Source organism: Archocentrus centrarchus, chromosome 7, assembly GCF_007364275.1.
Source record: "Archocentrus centrarchus isolate MPI-CPG fArcCen1 chromosome 7, fArcCen1, whole genome shotgun sequence".
NCBI classification, from domain to species: domain Eukaryota; kingdom Metazoa; phylum Chordata; class Actinopteri; order Cichliformes; family Cichlidae; genus Archocentrus; species Archocentrus centrarchus.
Genome location: NC_044352.1, coordinates 3,160,282 through 3,177,868, shown reverse-complemented (window position 1 = coordinate 3,177,868; position 17,587 = coordinate 3,160,282). Strand labels below are relative to the sequence as shown.

Here is a 17,587-nt window from a genome sequence, read left to right as displayed (position 1 = left end):
TCCAGTGCAAATATCTGACGGTTTCATGCTGAGAAAAAAAAAAACTGATGTTTTTCACTCACTCAGTACATCAAATTTTATATAACCTAATTATCTTGTTTACTTTGCCATGTGTAGATATGTAGATCTTATAAATGCCACATTTATCTTAGTAGTTATGTCTGATCTCGGTCTGTTCTCTTCAGGATGAGATTCCAACTAACACTAACACTGTTTATTACAAACTGTTGCTGAGAGACAAAGACGTGAATGTGACTGAATGAAAAGTATCTGCAGGTGAGAAAAAGCACCTCGAAAACTAAGAAACCCGGAGAAGCAGCAGGCCTCCGAGGGAGCCGAGTGATCGACATCTGAGAGAATCTCCAGTTTCGTATCGATGGGTGCTGCGCCGGCGCCTCCACGTTCACACGGAGGCGCCATCAGGTCAGAGAGACTGACGGGGGAGGAGGAGAGCTTTTGGGAGGTGATGGGCGTCCAAATTTTTATGTGTGCTCTCCTGTGTTTGTGTGTGTAAAGGAATCCTCCAATTCTCATTTCATGCTTCGGTGAAAAGCTTCTCAGCCATCATTATCTCTCCTCATCCCCCCCTCTTCCTTTCTTGGTTTCCTCACCCCTCCATCCTCTCGTCTGTTCCCTTCTATCCTCCTTTGCTCCTCTCCTCCCTAAAGGTTAATGCTGCTGGTCTTTAAAGTCCTCCTTCCTCTCCTGCAGCTAACTCTGAGCCAGTTTAGCAATAAATCCATCACCAGCTCAGCGTTTCAGTTTGTCCTCTGGGTGTCAGCGCCTCAAAACCACTGACAAAATCCCACAACCTCAGTTTGAGGTGGAAACTATTTATTTATAACCTCAGATACTTTCAAACGTAAGCAAACTGTATTTTAATATGCTAAGAGTACAGCAGCATAATTGATCCAAATAAAACAGAAGAACAGTTTAAACTGAAAACTGAAGCTAAAGACTGACCGAGCTTGTCAGTGTTAGCTGATAACTTAGCAATCCAAGTTTCCATCCAAATATCTTCTGGCTCCAAAAAAGCCAAAACGCTAACACTGAGGCTTCAAAATGTGCAGCCCAAAACCAGCGGGCAACATCACAGTGTCTACATCTACCCTTTATATACAGACTGTGGTATGAAACAAGACTTGAGACCATCATGTTCCTTCACATCACAAATGTCCTCAGCCTCAGTGATAATGAAACTGAAGCTGTAATTATTCATCCCAGTCATTGGCAGGTAGCTCCAGTTTCCATCATTCCTTCAGATCTTGAGCCCCCGACATCATTTTTAAACCTCAGGTAATAAAAATCTTTGATTCCTTTCTGAAATTTGACTCTCAGATCAAAGCAGCTTTTTTCAACTCAGCCTTTTAACTAAAGTTAAACCATTTCTTTCTATTAATGACCTCGAGAAAGCCATTCGTATCATTGCATCCGGAATTGATTACTGCAACTCGTTATATGTTGGACTGAGAGAAACACTTATAGCACGACTGCACGACTTATAGCCGGTTCAAAATGCAGCTGCTGGACTCCTAAAAGTTGCGCAGACGCCTCATCATATTTTGCCCAGTCTTAAATCACTGCACTGGCTTCCTGTGAAGGATCAATTTTAAAACACTGCTGCTCACAAATACTGAACCAGTCAAAACACGGGTAAATCTGTCCAAACCTTTGGTACTGTATGTGCTTACATGGGCTCGCTCCACATTATCTAGATCGTTTACAGTCCCACGTCCCATGCTGCTCAGAACTTGGTTCTGCTGGAGGCTTCTTCCTGTTTAAAGGGAGTTTTTCCTTCCCACTGTCTCCAAGTGCTGCTCATGGGGGGGGGGTTTAGTCTGTTGGGTTTTCTCTGTAATTACTGTAGGGTCTTTCAGTTTATTTCAGTCTACTTTATTCCATAGTAGGAAATATGGTAGGTTTGCTCTCTGCAGTTTAAAAATATATATTTAAATTTATGAATGATTTAAGCTAGCCAGTGTTAGCTGTAATGTGTAAATGTAAATTTGAGGAACAGCTTTTTGTTTTTTATGTCTTTTTTTTTTTTTAATCCAAAGGAAGTAACTAAACATAATGATCCATCGGGCAGTTTCTCTTTCAACAACGAACACTCGAAGGACAAACACCCTTCTGTTAATTAAAGACATCATTTGTCGGGACCCAAAGTTAATGGAGTTGAAATCACTGCATGGCTATTTACATATAAAATCACCACACAGAAAGAAATTCAATGGGAAATGATACTGAATCTCACACACAGTGTACAACCTCCATCTGAGTAACACACCACAAGAACAACCCTCAAACAGCTGCTCGCTCGGTGTCGTCCAATCACAGCGAGCTCTGCCTGCTGCAGGAGAGCAGGACCTCGTGCTAATGGGGCAGCAGTTACTCCACAAAAAGAAAATTGGCAGATCGAGAGAGGGAAAAAAAGATAACGCACTCACCCCGGGCCATCACAAACTGCTGTTATGTCAGATACTGCTGGCAGTGCCCTGAACCACCGGCGGTGATGATGATGGGCTGAGAGATTTAACAGCTGTGCACGTTTGGGGGATGGAGGGGTGTTGGTGCAGTAAGTCACAGGACTGTCAGAGAGGAGGTGTGGCTCATTTGGGAGCTCTGACCTTTGTTTTTACTCACGGGTCAGGATTGGGCACTAAAAACCACCTAGTTATGTTTTGGAAACTTAACCCTCACACTGAGAAATTACACTTACTCACTGTGCTTCTTTACAGCTGTCCAAATGAGGTGAGCTTGGTGTGAGACGTGTTTACCTATTGCCTGAACGCAGAGACGTCAGAGGGCACCTTATACCTGTTTGAGATAAGACAAAATGGCAATATTTGATGGAGTGAGAACGGACTCGTAATGGAGAAACCTGCAAAAGCAGAACTGTTTCGTCTTGGTTGCCATGATGAATTCATGAATGTAAGGGGAAGACAGCCACAGGCAGTTTCTGTGTTTCCTTTCAGTCTGACCAGAAATACAAGTTTAAAATGATTTATATACAACTCAGCTTTTTACTGATAAACTCCATTCAAACACCGAGGCTCTCTTAGAAACAACTTTGTGTTATTGGCAAACTTTACGTTTGGATTGTTAACTTCATGTTATAGATCAGAGATTTGGCAAAAGGTTCTCGATCCCCATGGAAAGTCTCCTGGAAACGAGGTTTCAGGGAAACTTTACAGCAGGTGTCAAACTGTTACCTGTCCTTAAAATGTCTTTGTCAAAAACAAATGTTGGCAAATGTGGGTCGATCCAGTAGCTGATCCTGGAGATAGCTGCAGGACACGAACTCTACAAGTATTCAGTCATCAGGTGCGCCGTCCCTGTTGTGGAAGATGAAGCAGTGAAAGCAGGCTGAGTATTTTGGGATGGTGTCGGTGTCTGTGACCGTGGTAACAGTCGTTCCGACCACCAACAGGTTTCCCCCGGGGGACAAGAAAATCATCTGTGACCTTCATGTGAAACTCACTTCACTTCCTCCCGCTGTCGGTCTTCACCCTGTTCTGTCAGTCTGAATCACTCTGCTCCATTTCTGCACAGCATGTCACCACTAATGGAGCCCCACAGCGCCACACACACACGCAGACACACACACAGTGACCTAATCAGTACCTCTCCTGGAGACAGTGCTGGAGAGTTTAATTCTCTTTCTAGCTCTTTGTGTGCGCCTCCATCCGATGGGCCATCATGAGATCATGTCTGCCTGCTGCTGTTTTATTCAGCAGTTCCACTTCAGAACTACCCAAACATGCTCGGGGACGCCAGCAGCACTGAAGCACATGGATGCCATCTCAGGATTTTTAAGATTTTAACTTTTCCCCCACAAACCCAGACCACTTCAGAGACACATGGACTGAATTCTTCTGGCTGACTGACTTCTTTAGTCTGACCTGATTCCAATTTGTGTGACCTGTCGAGTTTGACTTTTTAAAAAAAATTGTTGCCATTGTGAAGCACTTTGTAGCTTGAATTTTTTTTTAAAAAGTGCTAAAATAAATAAAGATTTAATGTTGGATCTACTGTATCCTCGATGAACAGAGCCACATTATTGATTCTTCTCAGTTTCCATATTGATTCCTGGTCCTATTGAGCCGCTGTACTCTCATAATAATAGATAATATTATTTGTCTTCTGCATATAAAGTAAATTATTTTCTGTCCACAAGATATCAGCTCGTTCAGGTTCTCGGTTTAACTGACGGTCAGTGGTCGAGCACTCGTGTCACATTTGTCCCCTCAATTTTAACAGCTTCACACACAGATTTACACCTCATGCAGTCACATACACGAACACATGCACTCATCATATCACTGACAAGTCGCGGAAGGGGCGGGCAGGTCATCCTACACCCCATTTCCTACATCTCGCCTGGGGTGGGAGTCAGATGGTGGTTCGTGGGCCCGGCTGGTAGCATACTAGGGTTGCTGCTGGCCCTGGAGGGGGCGTCCATTCACCCCCACTTCAGAGGGTAAGCAAATGTGGATGAAGGTGTGTCTTTGAGCATTTGCCCCTATCTCTGTCTATGTGTGTGGGTGTATATGGGTGGGTGAATGTGTGTGGGTCCAGGTAGAATTATATTAGCTTGTTCACACATCTTGTGCAAACAAACCACAATCGTGTTCACACAGAGGGACTTCAGGGGCTCCATACTGACCACATGTCTGAACATAAGGGAACAGATCTGTGCTTCAGGAAGCTTTTGGTCTGTTCACAGTCCACTTGTTGTCTGACCTTTAACCCTGTGAGGTCTAAGTCATCAGCGGTGATGACCCTAACCCTGTGCTATCACAATAAGGAGTTTGGGGTTTTTTGTTTTAATTGTCCTCGTGTTTTAGCAATGTCAGGGCCAGAAAGAAAACAGTCACTAACTCTCAAACTTAGGGTTAGGGTTTGGAGCTGGGGTCATCACCAATACCGATTTAGACCTCACAGAGTGGATCAATGAAGACTGAGCAGGCTTTGTAAAACAGGAGGAAAAGCAGTGTGTGCAGAGCAAAGAAGGCATTATTTTTCAAAGTCTCAAAGCCACTGGCTATCACCCCACAATGAAAATGTAACATTTTATTAGCTTTCTTAGTGCCTGCTTTTACAGGCTTAATCCGAACACTGGAAGCCACTAAATACTGGCCGTTATCCCCAGAGGCTAAGTCAGCAGACCAGCCGATGGGTTCCCAGATTGACTGATAACAGAGTATGAAGTAAAAAGCAATCATTTTTATCGACTGCTTTTTTTTTTCAGTCGACGGGGCAGAATTAGCAGATTTTCAGGCTGGGCCCAGAAAGCTTTGGCAGTATGAAAAAAAAGGAGCTGTATTTTAATTCACCACATAAAAAAAATGTGGATTTAGTACCATTTAAATAACACGAACCTCCTTCTCCTCCTCCTCTTTGTCTCGCTGATATATCACAGCAGTTGTGGATGTTCTACAGGCAAATAACTTCTTGCTGCTGCAGAGAGCATCACGCCTTAAAACTGCTGCTCTATGAAGAATTTACATTCATTAAAAACTAAAACCTCCCCCTCTCCTCCACTCTCCTTCCCTCCATCGCTCTCACCAAGTCTCTCTGAAGGTCAGCCGCTCCAAAGCAGCGGTCTATAACGATTACCAATTTCATCAATTCTGCTACAGCGAGGGGCAGGGAAGGAGGGGCTTTAAATATAACAGAGCAAGAAGGGCGAAGACCAATCAGAGCCGTTCTGGGATAAATAAAAAATCCAGCTAAGTGACCTTCTGTCTAAATGAAACAAAGTGAAAAGGACAATTAAAGTGGAGGAGATTTATGAGGTGATTTATGAGACACTGAAAAGTCACACTGCAAACAGACCCGCAGAGAAAACACTGCACCATGTTCGGCTTCAGAAAGACATGACTGAAAATGCTGTCAGCGCCCCCTGGAGGCTGCAGACCTCGTTACGGTCACAATAAGAACAGGACAGAACAAAGAACATGACAAAGATTTATTCGTTCTTATCCAGAAGGTTGAGCTGCTGGAAACATCAGGCGGTCGTTTAATCCTCTGGAGACCACGAATGATGTCAAAAACATCTCCTCAGGACGGCAGCAGATATGGACTGAGATATTTTAGGAAGATTAATCCGCTTAAAAAGATCCCCATTAATTCTAGCTGGGACTTTACATCCTCAGGTGCTAAATAATACAAAACCTGCAGATTTATCACATTTCATGGGAAAATATTCCACTTTCAAAATCAATACTGCCGAGCACCAAAGTTTGGTTTTGACCTGTATGAATGGAGCCTGCAGAGTGCTGCTGAAGGTCACAGTATAAAAACCAAGGCTGATGCATGACGTCATTACTTTTTAAAAAGTAATGCATCACATAAATGAATTACTCCTTGTATCAAACAGTTTTTGTTACACCACCTGTGACATTACTTTTGTGTTACTCCACAACACTGATGCGATGCACTGAGATCCACTGCAGCATAATTACCTGATGCTACAGCCACACACACGCATACAAATCCCTCTTCCAACAAGCACACACACGAGATCTTTCCTTCAGTATCACCACAAAGCTGAAAACCAGCCGGAGATTCTCCTGCAGAATTGGGTACCAATGGAAACCGCCTCAGTACGAGCCTGACTGCTCATCACTGTTTCCGGATGAAGATCCGGCTCTGGCTGCTTGGGCTGGGAATTGTTTGCTGCTAGCTTTGTGTTAGCATGCCGTCTTTGCAGGCATCTATGTCATGTTGTGGATAGTGGTTTCTGGCCCAGGGTTTGGACTTTTCATCACGCTCTTGGCCTTTCATGCCATAAAATTAATGTTCATGTTGCCGCTCCTCAAAAGTTGTAAATATTTGAAGGACACTGTTGTGTGTGTCATGAGCTGTAATCCCTCAGACATCATTAACCTGATTCACTTGTTTACATCTGTGGTTTCTGATGTTAGCAGCAGGCACTGAGCTTTATTAAAACACATCCAACACAATCATCCAGACTCACAATGCTGTTTCACTTTACATGAAATATTTACATACAGCAGCTTTTGCATCAGGATTTCCTGGATGTGAAATTTGAATTGCGGCTTGTTTTTCCATTCAAACAGAGAGGAAACAACAAAATCCAAATACACCAACACTACTTTACACCTTTTTTACTTTGCATGTTATGACCTAGGTCATCATCTGTATTGTGTGCATGTGCAGATCATGTTTTCCTCGCTGCTCAAGGGTGGTGCTGTTCCTCCTGGCCTGTGTTTTCCCATTATGTAAGCTCAGGGCGGCAGCTGGCAAATGAAGACTGAGGGTCCCTCGTTAACACGCAACCATAACAGCAGTTTTTTAAAAAATTGGGTCAAAATTTTAGAATAAAACAAACCTTCGTTTGCGTTTTATATGTATAACATGCCAACGGTATCATTCCACAATGTGCTGCTTCATTCCTGATCATTTATATAATGTGTGCATGCTGTCATAATGGTTACGTAATTCTTCAATTATTTGCTCATGTAAATCTGATTTTGCACGTCATCCTTAGCATTATTGTGCTGTTTTTTTGTGTTTGTGCTTCTCTCCGCAACTGTCCACTGTCTGCATGCACACTTCCACCCCCCTCTCTGCAGAGGTGCTGAAAGCTACACACATGTTCTGCATGCAGCACACGCCATCAGGTCACGCGGTGCACGAAATGTGCACGCTGTCAACTGTTTACATTTCCCATCGACATGAATTTCTGCAGATTGCTTGCGGTCGCTCGTCTGCGGCCCTCTGCAGAATTCTTTGCATCAGTGGGACACGAGCTGTAGAGCAAATTTTAAAAGTTTTAGTCTTACTTTAAACCAGTGATGCCCAAACGCTGGGCCCTGAAAGCTCTGCAGGCACGCTGCAACATTTACTGATACATAAACTTAGTTTCAGCCCTGCGACAGGCTGGCGACCTGTACAGGTGTACCCTGCCTCTCGCCCTATGACAGCTGGGATAGGCTCCAGCCCCCCCCCGCGACCCTGAACAGGATAAGCAGACGAGAATGGATGGATGGATGGATAAACTTAGATTTCAGTTTTGTAATTTAGTTTAAATTTGTCATTAAATATTTGCTGCAGGAGAACCTTCGGGGGGGTGAGGAGGGGCAGACACTAATCAACGTGGTTCCACCTGCACTCACTGAGCGCTTGATTAGCAACATGTGATAGAAATTTGGCAAATCTCAAATAAAATTTTACAAAATATAATTTATGAGTAAGGCAAACTATAAAGAACATCAATACAAACAACTTTCAGACAGTGAGGATAAAAAGTGAACATCTAGAAGCTGCACTAAAGTAGAATTTATTGGTAAACTGCTACATTAGTATATTTGATACAATATCTAACTCCTTACAAAATGCTTTTAAATGTTAATACTTTTTTTACATTTGCATCCAGCACTGTGGAAATGCAGCTTCAGCAGCCGCAGAAACCTGCACTTATTCTCCAAAAAGTCCCCGGGGTCCAAAATGCTCTGTTTTCCATCTGGATGGATACACACTGAGTAAACGGCACATCTCATTACACACTCGGAGCTGGAGGGGACCTGCCGCCGTACCGTGGACGAGTCCAGAGACGAGTTTTTGCTTTCAGTGCGGAGATGGAACAAATTAAAAAGTAACACTGAGTGGAATCTAAACAGCTCCAACAAGAGAGCTGAGCAGCTCGTCCCACAGATTACACTGCTGCACTGTGTGTGTGTCTGTGTAAAAATGTGTCTCTAAAGACCAGAAGAGTCCCTGCTGTTCTTTACATCTCTGCATGTGACCCCAGTGACCCAGCACTCGCTCGATCGCTCACACGTGCTGAGATTTCCAAATCTGTGAGGACACTCGAGCCTCGATTATCCTCCACTGTGAGCGTGGACACAGCTGGAGACCCGACGGCCGAGTAGTCATTCCTGTTACACTTCTTTGAAATCCGCTTCGTGGGATGCACGTGTGGTCGATGCACTGTAATGTAAATTCTCCACATGGTCACAAAAAAAAAAAAAAAGACAGGCACGTGGACGTCTGCATAGACCCACACTCACTGTCTGATGACAACATTTACACTACCTGGACCCTGGTGGATCCTAGTGAACCCTGGTGGACCCTAGCGGACCCAGGTGGACCCTAGTGAACCCTGGTGGACCCTAGCGGACCCTGGTGGACCCAGGTGGACCCTAGTGGACCCAGGTGGACCCTAGTGAACCCTGGTGGACCCTAGCGTTCCCTGGTAGACCCTAGCGGACCCTGGTAGACCCTAGCGGACCCTGGTGGAGCCTGGTAGACCCTAGCGAACCCAGGTGGACCATAGTGAACCATAGTGGATCCTAGTGGACTATAGTGGGCATGGAAGTACAATCCATGCTTTAGTAACATGATTGGATCCCAGAAAACGTTATTACAGTTAAATAAAACAAATCATGTCCATGAAAAAACACGAACAGAACGACAAAAGAAAAGAAAAGGAGGAACAGATTTGTCCCAATGTGCATTAAAATTAAAATAAGATGAGTAAATGCACTATAGCATATTAGAGCCACTGAAGATAACAATGCACTGAGTGTTTCCTGTCTCTCTCCCCCCCTCAGCAGATGACTGCCCCTCCCTGAGCCTGGTTCTGCTGGAGGTTTTCCCCCCCACCGTCACCAAGTGCTGCTCATAGGGGGTCTGTTGGGTTTTCTCTGTATTATTGGAGGGTCTTTACCTACAATATAAAGCACCTTGAGGCGACTGTTTGTTGGGATTTGGTGCTATATAAATTAAACTGAATTAAATTGAATAATAAATATGGAAAAACACGGGGCTCAACAGAAAGGTGTGTGTGAAGAACACACCTTTCTTCATTTAGATTAAAATTCATTTAGATTAAAATTTCAAATTTAAAAAACAAAACTTGGAAAATAAGGAAGGATATCCTTCGCTTTTCACGGTTGAGCTTGAAAGAATTTCACTCCTGGGATCGATACTCCAAACAGGCCATGAAAATACTGTGCTGAGCCCACTGCTAATGGAGCGTCACACACACTCATCACCAAACACAGCCGCTTCTTTTAATCAGCAGAACTTCATCTCTCCCTCCACTGCTGCCTGCTGTTTCAGCCCCTCCACCTCCCCAACATCCACCTCCAGACTTCATGTATTCATGGCGTTGCCAGCACTCTGGTGGGAGGAGTCACAGACACCGACCGGGCCAGCGCGCGAGGTTGAGCCGCTAATGTGAAACTTTGCGCAGGTTTAGTGCAAGTAGACGTTATGGGCTTCTAAAAAAAAAAGCCCAAACAGCCGCCTGGAGGGGTTACCGAGACGAATCCTGAGCAGCAATTTTGCTCATTTTGCCGCACGGCTGTGGTGCTGCGACTGAACGAGGTTTTCAAGCTTGGAACTCAAAATCAATAATAAAAGCCGACCTTTGACCTACACGTGATTCAAATCTGAGCTCTTTATATCAGGTCTGAGCCGTAAAGAACTCTTTGAACCTCTGTGCCGAGCTGAGAACCAGATAAGAGGTCCTCACTTCGTAAGGATACACAATCTCATCGGTCCTCACAAAGACAGACACCCACGTACAAACACACACAGACGAGCTGAGCTGCCTCACACTTCGAACCGGCGACTCTCCAAATGAATCAATATCACAGAAAATAAACAGAGAAGGACGAGTGTGTGTGTGTGTGTGTGTGTGTGTGTGTGTGTGTGTGTGTGTGTGTGTGTGTGTGAGAAAGTGAGAGTGTGTGTGTGTGTGTGTGAGAGACAGGCTGTGATGAGTTCGAAGGTCACCCGGCTGCATCGCCATGGTATCGACCTCGTACCCAGCGGGATCAGCTGAGCGTGGCCGTGACGTCGTCGTGCTTTGCTCAGCAGCACTGCGGCAGCTCAGCTGGGTGTTAACGGACTGCATGGAGCAGAAATTCAGTTAATTTGGGGCCATCGGGGCATTAAACTGCAATAACACCTGAAAACGAGGGTTTGTGGGAACGTTTCAATTTAGGATTTAGATGCTTAGAACAACTTCACATCTTTTTAAATAATGTTCAGAGCTAAATGTGATAAAATGATGCAGTTAATTTCTGCATGCTTCAATTGGCAATCAGCACCCCAGAGTCCACAGCAGCTGTTTCACTGTGAGAGATATTTAATCAACATTCAGGCTTCACACTCACTGTCTGCAACACAAATGGACTCACAACATGACATCACTCGTGTGACTGCTGTATATTTGTTAAAGAACTATCTATTCATGTGCTAAAGGCGCGCACACACGTCGCACACACACACAAAGAATGTGTTTAAACGGGTCTGAGCTCGTCACACGTCACATTCCAGCTGAAGATGTTCCTGATGAAATATGAAGCGACAACACTGGAAATACAGCGAGAAGAACAGAAGGGCAGGAGGTCAAAGGACAACAGGGATGTGAAGCAGCTTCAGGCTACAGTGTCATCATCACTTCACACACACACACACACACACACAGAGACAGCGTGTGCTGCGTGACAGTGAGCCGTCTGTCCTGAAGCTGCTGCAGTTTTCACTTCATTCTCGAACAAACTTAAAGAAGCTGAAATGTGTGCAGACAGAGTCTCAGCGCTCAAAGCTGCAGCAGCTCTGTAAAGAGCAGCGAGGGAGGGAAACCAGCGTGACCACACATCAATATGAAACAAAGCATCAATAAGTACTACACACAAACTCACAGCCCTTCAGCTGAACAGCGGCTCGCTTCAGTTCACAAACCTGACAACACACAAGCAGAGGAGCGGACAGCGTTCTGAAGAGCGAAGAGGATTTCATGCACTTTTTATTAAACGCTTTTTATCCTCTGTGAAAACCACGCAGCAGCCTCTGGAGCTGAAAACCAAGCCGGCACAGAAGTGCCAAAAAACGGCTCCAAAAACGAGTCCGTCCCCACAGACTCGGATGTTAAAATGTTCAAATTCAGAGCAGAAAAACACGTTTGCAGCCTGATACCAAACACTTTGGGCCTCTGTGGGTAATGTCCTGCTTCAGAACAACTGTACATTGAGATTTCTATTTTTTAATAACTCAATCATTTGGATTTGTTGAAGCTCAAAGTTAGAGGCGTGGCCTCTTTGACTGACAGGTGGCTGTAGCCGTTCGTGGTCTGCTAGGCTTCACCTCAGCTAACTGGAGTCCCTGAACTGGACCCAACCTGTTTGCACTGTTCAGAATATTTTTTTTATTATCCGATAAAAAAACAAAAAAACCATCTGAGAAGTCTGTACTCCAGTTTGGATGAGTGAAGTTGCAGTGTTGTTTTCATCTGTCATTTAGCACTAATTAGCAGGTGTCTGCGTTTGCGTGTTGCCCAATCAGTTTACGAATGCGGCTTGCTAACCAAACATGCTAGCATTAGCTGATATCTTAGCAATGCACCCCTCTCATCCAAACACGATCACTGCTGGCTCCAAAATAATAATAAAATTCAACATGATGATGGCCAAAACCAGAAGCCAGAAACCAGAAACCAATCTGTCTCATTAGCTGAGTTTGATCGACAGACAAACCTTTAAAAATATGCAAATCAGACAGAGTCCTGACCTCAGCCTGATAGAACACCTTTGGGATGAATTAGAGCGGAGACTGAGAGCCAGGCCTTCTCTCCAACATCAGCTTCTGGAAAAATGGTCAAAAATTCCCATAAACACTCCTAAACCTGTGGAAAGCCTTCCCAGAAGAGCTGAAGCTGTTACAGCTGCAACATCTTATTAAATATGATTTATTATATATTTTTATAATATTTAGATATTATATTTCTCTGTCTTTGCTGCTTGTTTCACAGCTCACTGAGCTCAGCTGCCTCTTCCACCAGCCGAGACTGCCCTCTGGTGGCATGTGCTCTGCAGTGCACTATAATATATGAACTCAGAGCAGCACCTCCAAATTACTTTAATATTCAATATGATTTTCAGCTTAATGCTGAATTGCAGTTCATAATACTGTGGGATATGGTAGTAATGTGTATTTGCTGTTCTGTTAAGAATTACTGGCATTAAATTTTAATTCTGCCAAGTGACATATGGTTTGGAGTGTGTAACTCGTGTGTGTGTCTGTTAATATTTAAAGAGTCTGGGTCAGTGAATGTTTACATTCCAGTGGTAGTAGAGTAGGCATCAGTCTCATTTACCCCCACACTGTGTGTGTGTGTGTGTGTGTGTGTGTGTGTGTGTGTGTGTGTGTGTGTGTGTGTGTGTGTGTGTGTGTGTGTGTGGTCAGTGTTGGCGGGAACTCTGTTGACAGCTATTACGATTTGGTCTCTGGGTTCCCACCATCAAACACACACACACACACACACACACACACACACACACACACACACACCACACACACACACACACACACAGAGTTGGTGCAGAGGAGTCGGGCAGGTTTTTAGTGGATGCTTGACTTCACACTTGGATGACTCAGATCTGTTGTCTTCAGTGATCAGTGATGCTCTGTCAACAAAGCATTATGGCATCAGAGATAAAGTGAAAATTGTCAATTATTGACTATCTGAGCTCTTTCTAAGGAACTAAAGCCTTACAAACGTAATCTCAATCACTCATCTGATGTCTCAGAAAGAAACTGATCTTTTTTTGTGCATAATTTTCCCTGGAAAACCCCAGAACTGCGATAACCTAAAAGGTTAAGGATCACCGTCTCTGACCCACGGTGAGTTCCAGGACTTTGTCACTGCTCCATTTTGCTGTACCTCCAAATTGCTGTATTACAACACAATTAACAAAGAAATGCTGTCTTGAAGATGCAACAATGTTTAATGCTTCCAGTTCTGCCCCATAGTTGTTAAATTGTCCTGAAGCGCTACAGCCTAAGCAGGGAGCTCAACGTCCATTTTAGTGGCTGCAAAAGCTGCTGGGCGGGACTTAATGCTGACTGGCTACACAACTAAACAACAACCTGGCAAAAGTTTGACAAAAATCAGGAAGTTGCTGCTCTTTCAAAGATTTCTAATTTGCTGCCCAACAAACAGCGAGACGGCATCACCTCATGAGTCCAGCAGACCTGACACCGAGGAGCAAACAAAAGGACCGAACAGCAGGGGTTCCTCGGTGTGAACGTTTAGGCCGAGTCCCTGCAGGGGAAAGGCCCCAGGACAGGAAATAAAATGGTGCTCATCCTCAGATGCGCCTCAGACGGACGCTGTGCTTCGCCTCACTCCATTTTGTTCACTGTGGCTCGACAAAGTGTGCGTCATCTTTTATTTAAAGAGTGGACGACTGCCTGCTCCTATCAGATATTCCCTCTGCATGCCCGGCGCAGCACAGCTCTCTCCGTCGACCGTTTCATTATGAGTTGTATGAGTCTTAATGTTATTGGACTAGTTGAGTGTTTTTAAGTGTTCGTTGTGAGTCTTTCAGGGTCAGTCAGCACTGAAAGTGTTTGGTTTGATGTTCGAAGCACAGCACTATAAAAAGCATCACAGTATGATTGTGAGTTTCAAGTGTCGCACAAATTAGGTTTAACAATCTGTGGAGGACAAACAGTAACGCAGGATTTACCTTGTAGTGTGTCTCAGAGAAAAAGCTTCACTGGTGAAGATTCTCTGCTTCTTGGATTAACGGGATTAACGGGTTTAGAGTCACTGTGTTTCCCGTTGTTAAAAACGTGTTTCCTTAAACTGTGTTTGAAAGGAGGCGGGCTCTCTATAACGAGGACATATTCCTTTAACCTCCTACTGTCCACGGTCAGGGTGGGTTTGGACGACACCTTAAACAGGCACATTTTCACAATCTAGAAGATGTTCCCTTTCAAACATTCATTTTGGCATTAAAGTTTTCCAGGCTGGAAGTCTGTAAACTGGATGGATGTTAACCGAATCCGATTCCTGCCCCCGATGGGTCCCACTGACCCGCTGGGTGTTACTTACCTGGGAACACGGGATCTGCACAGAGCCCCACACTGACCTTCTGATGTAATTTACATCAATCAGACCCAAGCACACCCACGGTGAGAGGTTAACACACACACACACACACACACACACACACACACACACACACCACACACACACACACACGCAGCAAAACACGGCCCAGAGGCCAGAACTGAGCCTGAGCATCAGACTCTGGACCAACAGGCTGTCTGTGGAGCATCGCTGCGTTAACGGCACCACGTTTGGTGGTCTCTCATAGAGGGGACGCAGTTTCCTGACACACAGCATCATTCTAATGAATTCGTGTATGAGTGTTTGTTCTTTACTAATGAAAGTGAGTTTATCGTTAATCAGCTTTTCAATCAGTTATTGAGGTCTGCACTGCAGTCTGAGGATGCTACATTTATATTTATTCATAACTTAGAGTCTCTTCATTTGTTTCTGCAGGCGAGTGCATTAATAACTGCATTTGGTACAACATTCACACAATCATCACAACATTTATGATGCAGCAAAGTCAACATTTTCCATCCAGAGACTTTGAAAGAAATCGGTTATTGTTACCAAATTGCTGGAGTTCAGCTCAGCACTGTGTGTGTTTTCAGCTCAAACCTGCTGCACACCTCTGGGTTCACACCTCTCAGCCCCCCCCATTCTCTGCCCGAGCCTCGCGCCTCTCTACTCTGTTTTTATGGTTTCTATTTGTCTGACAGGCTCTTTACAGCCTCTCCTCATGGTTTATATTCCCTGTGAAGCTCTTTGTTACTGACTTAGGTAAAGTGGAGTATAAAAAACTATGATTATAATAAAACAGAGCTGGGTGGAGCAGCTTTCCTCCCCTCCTTCCTTCCTTTTTCCCCTTTGCCTCCCTCCATTCATCCCCTTTTCTTTCCTTCTTTCCTCCCTGTCTCTCCTGACTGACCTCAGTGTTGCGCAGCTGAAACACACTCCCACGTGCTCTGAAATCAGGAAGCAATAAACACACACACACACACACACACACACACACAGAGAAAACGCAAAAAAAAAAAAAAAAGCACGTGAAACACACTGTTTGCAAACAAGTCTAAGTACAGCATGGCCTCAAAACTAATGCGGGGAACATATCGGTAAAGGGAGCAACACACACACACACAGACACACCACACACACGCATTAACAAAGCTGCTCTGACTAACAGCTCTGACCACAGAAAGTGACACAGTGAAGTAGAGCAGAACTGAAGAGACTCTGAAACACACACACACACACACACACACACACATACACACCACGCGCGCGCGCGCGCGCGCGCGCTCCTGCAGAAGCATGGAAACAGTCCCGTACCTCCTCCTCCTCCTGCGTCGCCTCCTTCAGGAACTGCTCGCTGTCAGCAGGTGTTCTCCTCTCTGACCCCTCCGGCAGGAAGGGGAGGCAGGCTCGGATCACACAGCCACCTCCATAACTCCCTTTAGTTTTCGCAAATCCACAGAAACTTCTGCTCAGGCTGGCCTGCGCTCCTGTCTGTCTGCAGAGGAAGACTGAGTTTGTTAGACGAAGCAGAGGAAGAAAAGTCCCTCTGTCTCCTTTTTTTTTTTTCTAAATTTGTTCACAGCCCGCCGCTTACTAGCACCCCTCCCTCCCTCTCTCTCTCTCTACATCTGAGTGTGTCTACGGCGGTGCAGCCGCCGCAGAGCCGCCGCTGGTAAAGCCATCTGTTGCAACACGTCTGCCTGCTGCTTCCTCCACTTTCACTCTCCCTCCGTCCGAGAGGAGAGAGAGGAGGGCGAGGGGGCGGGACTTTGCCCTGTTTCTGAACCAATGAAGGCTCAGAGATCCCTCACCCTGACTGGGGAGGGGAGGAGGAGCGGCAGCAGAGAGGGCAGAATGAAATAAATACAGCAGGGAAGGAGGAAATACAAGAGGCAAATGTCCACACACACACACACACACACACACCACACCCGGGAGGTGGCCCAAGCAGAGACACAGACATGACAGTATGAGGCCAAAAATATGCGGACAATGCTTTGGTGTCCCTCTGAGTTTCAACGAAGGGAGTAAATCCTGAGTTACATTTATCTGGGTAAAGCGAACACTTCATGAGATTCTATAAGAGGTCAAAAGTGGGCAGTGTTTTTCAGGTGAAAGTAAAGAAAAGTACTGTTAGTGGCCATCCGGGTTTGAAAATGTGTGAGCGACAGGCAGCCTGCTGCAGGGATGTAGGTTTTGAATGAAAGGAACATGTGGCCGCGGAGGGAGGGTCACACTGAGTGGGAGTAGGGGGCTCCAATCGTGGGAGCTGGAGGATCAGAGGAAGGATATTTTGGCCGTGTTGCTGAAATTTTTACAGGTCTTTTCCATCAACAGTGAGAGCTCAAAGTTAACTGCTCTGTTGCTGCATGTAATGTTGCTCTATTCTGTGACCAGCACACATGCACAAAGGCTCCAATTGCACATTTTAACCACAGACTGTATAGAAAAGATGGACGTCGCAACCCTGACGTCATTATGCATTTTGAAACCTAATTGTTTCTGGCAGTTGCCATATTGGTTTGTTTGCAAAGCCCAGATGCACACATCTGCTGACCAGCACTAACAGACTAATAAAACCCCTAGAATTTCACTCATCATTGCAATAACCACCAAAGAAGGAGCCACACACTTTTCACATAATTCCATTAAAATGCTGCAAAGGCATCGACACCACAAACACAGTGGAGA

General features: G+C 45.0%; 1 protein-coding gene across 2 annotated transcripts in view; it reads right to left on the bottom strand.

Annotated features, from left to right (window-relative positions):
- Positions 1-16,545, bottom strand: part of sulf2b (sulfatase 2b) — a 107,478-nt gene extending 90,933 nt beyond the window's left edge. Inside the window, exon 1 of one of the 2 annotated variants that reach the window (XM_030732964.1) lies at positions 16,211-16,545. The gene's annotated coding sequence lies outside the window, so the exon portion shown is untranslated. The remainder of the gene's footprint in view (positions 1-16,210) is intronic. The other variant, XM_030732966.1, reaches the window with a different exon arrangement.
- Between the last annotated feature and the right edge of the window lie 1,042 nt (positions 16,546-17,587).